This window comes from Scomber scombrus, chromosome 10 (genome assembly GCF_963691925.1).
Source record: "Scomber scombrus chromosome 10, fScoSco1.1, whole genome shotgun sequence".
Classification (NCBI taxonomy): Eukaryota; Metazoa; Chordata; class Actinopteri; order Scombriformes; family Scombridae; genus Scomber; species Scomber scombrus.
In genome coordinates, this window is record NC_084979.1 from 3,998,712 (window position 1) to 4,005,651 (window position 6,940).

A 6,940-nucleotide genomic window follows, 5' to 3' on the forward strand; every position below is an offset into this window, starting at 1 on the left:
TTGCTTTATCTCCTCACTGATGAATTTGTTGACATCTCTCCTCTTGAAAGGTGCTATGTAAATAAAGTTAGTGTGGGCAAAGGAGATTGGATACCCCATCAGTGCAGTGGGAGAGGTTCTTTTCCTTTCTACAGTATCTGGTAAGGGGCTGTCTCATGCAACCTTTAAAGTGTATGCATCAGCAATTTCCTCCTGTCATGGGGGCTTTGGGCGATAGACCTGTCTTCATTCACCCCATCGTGAAATGTTTCCTACAGGGGGATAGGAGACGATCTCTGGTAATGTGTGTCTCCTCCACCAGTGATAACTACCATTGGTGCTCGAGGCTCTGGAGTGCTCCTCTCTGACAGTGTTGTCATTCAAGACAGCTGTGCTACACTGACCTCAGCCAAGAGAGTGAGTGAGCCCTGTCGGTTCACTTCAGCTGTCTGCTGCTTTGTGGTGACCACAGCGGTAAAACTCTCAGATCGAACCCTCCTTTGTTCCCAATAACATAAGGAGTTCCTTTAGATCGAAAACTATTCAGCTAGAGGCATTTTGTCCTCCATCCCATGCGGGTGTCAGGGAGGCAAAATTGCTTCTATTGTCCCCAGAATGTGCATTGGCATGTTATGTTGAACGCATGGCCCCCTGAACAGCTGTTTGTGTGCCGTGGAGAGGGAGTGGCTGGTAAAGCCCTATTCAAAAAGTGCCTAGCTAGTTGGATTTGTGAGTGCAACTCCCAAGCCTACAGGCAAATGGGTCCTTACCCATAACCCCCCCCCCCTCATCGTGGTCCACGCATATTTCACACCTGGTGCAGCAGTGTCTACAGCCTTATTCAGTGGGGTGAGTGTAAAGGATATGTGCATGGCAGGGTCTTGGTCTATGCCTTGTCCGTTCAAAAGGTTCTATCTTTTGGACATGACAGGCTATCACAGTAGCCACTCAGGACTTATAAAAAGGGTGGTGTGAGTGTCAGCTATGCTAAACCTGCTTATACACTGCAATATACACATGCTTTCTCCTATGATCCAAGATGACTCAGGGAATGGGGAGTGTCTGTTGTATGATCTGTGACCCCTGCAAAGTTAGGCCATGGTTTCACCCAGTTCATATTCATGTTAACTGGGCTTGATTGGCCTTCCTACTGTTTCACTTAAGTGGCTAGGATTGTTCTGTAGGGTGGAGGGTGGTGGCAACTAACATACAGCTGGTCAGGCTCAGTGAGACAGTCTGATATGTCGCGGCAGGTCAAACGTTCATTGGTCTCTGCCTACTGTACCCATAGAGTCCAGTAGAGGGCTCCACCTGTGCTTATAGAACAAAGGTTACAATAGTGTGACCTTTGGTGTGAGCAAGTGTAAAAACTAGCTGGGAAAAATGAAAAAAATGGGAATTAAAGGACGTAAAGAAGAGGGAAAAAAGTAAAAGATAAGGGTAATAGGACTAATTGGAGCAGTGGGACGCCTAGGGAGGAGCCAAAGCAGAAAAGTTGAAAAGTGTTATTTCATCTTTTTCTTTTGTTCTCCGTTTAACTTTTTTTTCATTAACATTCTAAAATTGTGTGTGAGCTTGATGTCTGTACCGGTGTCTCCAGTCTCTGCTGTGATCCCAGGACAGATCACAAACACACGTGCACACACACACACACACACACACACACACACACACACACAAGTGCAGACACGCTTGGTCCCTTGAGCTCCTGAGAAGCGGAGATTGCCTCTTTAAGGTGGAAATCAATATCCTTTCTTTCCCCATCTCTCTCCTCCCTTTCTCCTGTCCTCTCAATTCCCGGGTCCTCTCTCTCCATCTCGCCGCGTCTCTCGGCCGCTTCCTCCACAGATATATTCGCCTCACCTGAGACTCTTCATCAGCTCTTAGACACACACCGAGCGAACGCCTCTCTAACCCTGTTGTTTGTATGAGGGTCCCATCTCTCGCACTATAGCTGTTCATACATACATATCACCGCGCCACCACATGAGGTTCGGGGCAGGTTGCAATTGGACTACGAGTGGTGGTGAGCGAGTGCAGGGAGGGTGTATGGGTGCTTGGTGGCGGAAGGCCTTGCACCCCTTTATTTGGCAGGGCTAAAAATACAGCAGGGAGATTTGGCAGGGGGCAGCAGTAGAGAGGGGGAGGGGGCAAGGCTTAAGGAGGTTATAACCATAATGCTGATTTCGATACATGTCAACTTTGAAGGGCAAGACTGTTTCAGTTTTTAAAGCACACAGTGTTTTAAAATGTTAAGAAGATAGACTTTCATATGATTGAGAAATGAATATACATAGCTACTAATCTGAGGCACAAATATAAAATATTAGTGGTGGAATGTAGCTTAGTGCATTTACTCAAGTACGGGACTTAAGTGCAATTAATATTATTATTTATTCCGGTACATTTATTTGATTGCTTTAGTTACTGGTTACAATTCAAACGTTTAAATGGAATATATGATTCATAATAAGCTCATGAAATACACTGTGCTTTTAAACATTAAACCAGTACTTCCCAAAACTTTTGGCTTGTGAAACTTTTTTTTATTTTTATTTTTTAAGGAAAAGAAGAGGTGTATTAGCGGGACACATTTCACATCTCATCTTCTATGAGTTGTTAGCCGTTTAACATTTCCCACATTTCAGAGACATTTCCCCTCTAGATTTCTCACACAGTTTCAAATAAATGACTGTTGGAGGCCCAAAGAGGTAAAAAAAAAAGATTTGTTATAATGTGCTTGCTCACAATGACAATGAAATACTGATTTTTTTTTTAGCAGGAAATGCTGACTATGTTCACCATCTTAGTTTGGCACAGTAGTGTGCTAACATTTGCTAATTGGCACTAAACACAAAGTATAGCTGAGATTGACAGAAATGCTGATAGTTTTGCAGGTATTTGGTGGCAGCGTCGTCAATCGAGAGGTTGATGGTTAAATTCCCGGCTCCTTCAGTCCACATTTCGATGTGTCCTTGGGCGAGACACCAGATTGCTCCTCATGGTTGTGCCAGTGGTGTGTGAATGGTTGAGTGAATGTTGGATTCACAGAACTATGCTGTATGGCTAAGAAATACCATTTTATAGAGACAAATCTAATGCTAGGGGTAGCATCTCCAAACTATTCCATAAAGGGCCGTGTGCCTGCAGGTTTTTTCTTCCAACCAATCAAGACCACACAATTCAACCAATCAACTGTCTGAAGTCTGAGATCAGTTGATTAAATGAGTCATGTCTGGTGTACTCCTGCTTGGTTGGAATGAAAACCTGCAACCACATGAACCTTTATGGAACTGTTTCTTGTCACCACCACTGTAAATCTGATTATATCCTATGATACTGATGAGATCAGCATATCTGGACATCTTTCCCATCTGCAGACCTAATGATAGAAATACCTAAAGGGTAAACGGCTTTCTTGCTATTATATAGAAAGTTATATATATTACAATCAGCACAGACTGCACTAATTAATAACAGGAACAACTAATGATGAAGATGCAACCACATTATGGACCTTTATGGAATAGTTTGGACACCACTGTGCTAAGGCATGTATCTTTCTCCTAAAGCCCTTAAAATCAAGAGGATGTTGTGACCATCTGTGAAGTTTTGATGGAAGCACTAATTAGGGACACCCAGTTTGCTCTTTGCTTTGCGCATCAATTTTATTTATCTACTGTATTTAGTCTTGGATAAGAACATTCTTATTGCTCATAGCGAAAACACAATGTATAAAAATCTGCATTGCAAAAATCGGCAGGGTTCCAAATCGGCACTATTTAGGCAAATTGTCTCGTTAATGATCTGTCAGAGAGTTGAACCCGAGGTCGGCTGGAAGATGCATGGTACAGATAGACTGTAAGTACAGTAGCTTAATTTTCCTGAGCAGAGCAGAATATAGGACAGTAACATGATACAGTGAGAGGTGACAACAGATGCAGGAAAAGAAATGGATGCATGTAAAAAAAAAAAAAAGAAGGGTAAATCAAGCTCAGACCAGACTAGTCAAACGTCAGAGAGAACGATTGAAATCGACTGCTTCGCCACCCCCAACCCCCCACCCCCCTCTGCCTTACCTCTCAAGTCTTCCCCCGCCCCATCCCCTCCCACTCTCCCACCTACCCACTTTTACCCCTGACGCCCACAGCAGCACTCTGGAGGCTATTTTTTGCCACGCTTCACTAAATAAGGCCGTGGAGCATGGCTGCGCGGGCGGGCCAACGGAGGGCTGCGTGTCTCCAGTCCTTACCTTGGTATAAAAACCCTGGGACAGTGGGGGTTTCCTCTGATCACACACAACCTCTGTCTCTATCTGACTCAACCTCTTTTATGTGTGTCCTTTTCATGCTCATTCGAACCTGTTTCTACCTATTTTTGACTCTTAAAAAAATAATAATAATAATCAAACCAATACCAGTTGACCTTTTACCCCCAGTACCTTTTGTTTCCCCCCTCCCCCCTTCATTTGGGGTGTGCAAACTTTTTTTTTCCTAGTCTTTCTTTCTGCTTTCTCTTTAATTTGGAGGAATTGTTTCCATCGACTGGACTACATATCGGGAAAGTGACTGAGTGGAATATGGGGACAAAAGGACGAGAAAGGACAGGAAAGTGTAAGAGATATTAAGTTTACTTTTAAAAAGCTCCCCGTGCTACTCTTCCTTTCTACCTTCCTTTCTTTCCCTTTTCTTTCTATGTCTTTTCGCTTTTCTTTCTTCCACCTTTCGTCCATCCAAACCTGCTTTCTGTACCTCCCGATCATGCTTTTTTCTTTCCTTCCTTGCTTGTTCTTGGCCTTCTTTGCACTCTTCTCACCCCCTAACTTCCCATTTTTTTCTTATTTCTCTCACCTTCTCTCTTCCCTTTCTATCTTTTCCTTCCCCAAACTTTGCTTTTTTTCCCCCCTCCTTCCACCTATTTGCTTTTTATTCTTCAGTCTAAATTACTCCTGCATGCTTTTTCCCTCACCCACATTCTCTCTTCAGTCACTCTTTCATTCCCTCAACCCCTCCCTCCCTTCTTCCCTCCCTTCCTCCCTCCCTCTCTCATTCCCTCCCTCATCCCGATTTGTCCTTCAGCTCTGTCAGCACTCACTATCTCGCACCATCTCCTTCTCTGGCACTCTGATCAGCTGTCTTCCTTCTAACTTTACATGGCCTGGCGTGGTGCGAAGGGACGGGCAGCTGACACATTTCCCTGCCCGGCCATTACTTCAAATCCTATCCTCATTTTATTCTTTTTTTTTTTTTTTATTAGTCAATATTTTTCCTTTCTTTTTCCACCAGTTTTTTTTGTTTGTTTGTTGTTGGTTTTTTGCCTGTTTTCCCCCTCCTCCTCCTCCTCCTCTTACTCTTCCTCCTCCTCCTTTTTCCACCTCATCCAAACAAGAAAGAGATAAGCAAAGGCAAGTCCCATGACCCTCTTCTTCTTTTCTCCCCTCTCTTTTCACTCCTCCTACTCCTACTCCTACTCCTCCTCCTCCTCCTCCACCTCCTCCTCTTCTCCTCTCCGCATCCTTAAACTCTCCATCGCTGATTCAGCTCCCAGGGAGGAGAGACTCCGCCTGCAGCGACCGCTTCACTCCGCATGAGCCACCATCCCTATCTGGACCACTTCACTACGGTAGGTGTAGAAGTGTCTCTATGTATGTATGTGTGTGTGTGTGTGTGTGTGTGTACTTAGATATTTGTAAAATAAGTGTGTATTTCTTTCTTCTGAGTTTGCTTACTCACTGCAGATATTTGTGATATATGTGTGTTTCTCTGTGTGTGTGCGTGTCAGTGTGCTTTATCCTGGCCACTCTCACACACAGGACAGCTTTTTATTTCCACCTCAGCTGCTCTTTAGAAAGAAAAAAAAATAGATTTGTGAGTCAGGCAGTTTGGAAGTCTTCTTATTTATTCATCATTCCTTCATCTTGTTAGCATTGTTGCAGGAAGAGAAAAAGCATTATAAACCTTCTGTGTGATTTGCATTTCGGCAAAGAACCATCTCCGCACATTCGCCCATGCGGGGGTTAAAAGGTCAAGGGTTATATGTGAGGTCTTAAACGAAATGATTTAGAATGAAATTAGTCAGCATCTTTTTACGGCACACATATGAAGTTTACACCTTTGCGCTTGAGTGTAAGTATAGGTAGTTGTCAAATAAAGCTAACAAACGTAGATGTTTGTCTATTTTATGTGCGTATTAAATGTATTGAGCTTGCACAAATTGTGTTTTTGATGACATTTGACATTAATATCGTTATTTGTTTCATAAATCACATCAAATCCATCATCTTCTCTGCACTTTTTTGCTTTTTTGTTATCAAATATATACATATGTGCAATTTTTCGCAAAGTATCTCGTTGCATTTTTGTCACCGTTTGAGCCGCGCGTAGTTAGATATTTACAGAAACGCTCGGTGTTGAACCAGCGTGAAGCCTGAGCCGTTGTGCTATAATTGCCAGAAGAGGACAGGTGAGGTGTATCAGTAGAAACACCACACACATGCTCTAATGCTTCCCGGTGTTAATCTCGGCGTAGGTGCGTCCCAACGGGCCTCGGCTCTATCTATCTATAGACGGGGGCGCACGCATGTGTCACTCTCCAGAGATATATAGAGAGGGAGAGAAGTTTAAAGTGGAAGCAAGTTTCTAAAAGTGTCATGCATATGCTCCCGTCCCTCTATCTCAACCCCCACCCGTCCCCTCCTCACCCCTCACCTCCCCCCCCCCTTTTTCTCTCTCACTTGCTGCCCGGTCTAATTTTACCCAGTTAGCAGATACCAGGGAGATCATTGGTGGTCAGCTGTCTGTCAAACGTCCGGAGCCCCTGACAGGCTTCAGGATGAATTGCTGGAGGTGTCGGGTGGCCCGGCCTAGCCCAGCCCAACTCAGGCCTTTTGGGGAGGTGCGGGGGAATGGCGGGGAGGGGGGGGGGGAGGCAGCCTGCTTGGCTTGGTTGTAGCTGTTATAGC

The 6,940-nt window shown here is 44.3% G+C and overlaps 1 long non-coding RNA gene across 1 annotated transcript in view; it reads left to right on the forward strand.

Moving 5' to 3' along the window:
* The first annotated feature begins 4,493 nt into the window (after positions 1-4,493).
* The window catches only part of LOC133988242 (uncharacterized), a 23,364-nt gene continuing 20,917 nt past the window's right edge, over positions 4,494-6,940 (forward strand). Inside the window, exons 1-2 of the long non-coding RNA XR_009925604.1 lie at positions 4,494-4,592; positions 5,520-5,601. This is a non-coding gene — a long non-coding RNA (uncharacterized LOC133988242). The remainder of the gene's footprint in view (positions 4,593-5,519; positions 5,602-6,940) is intronic.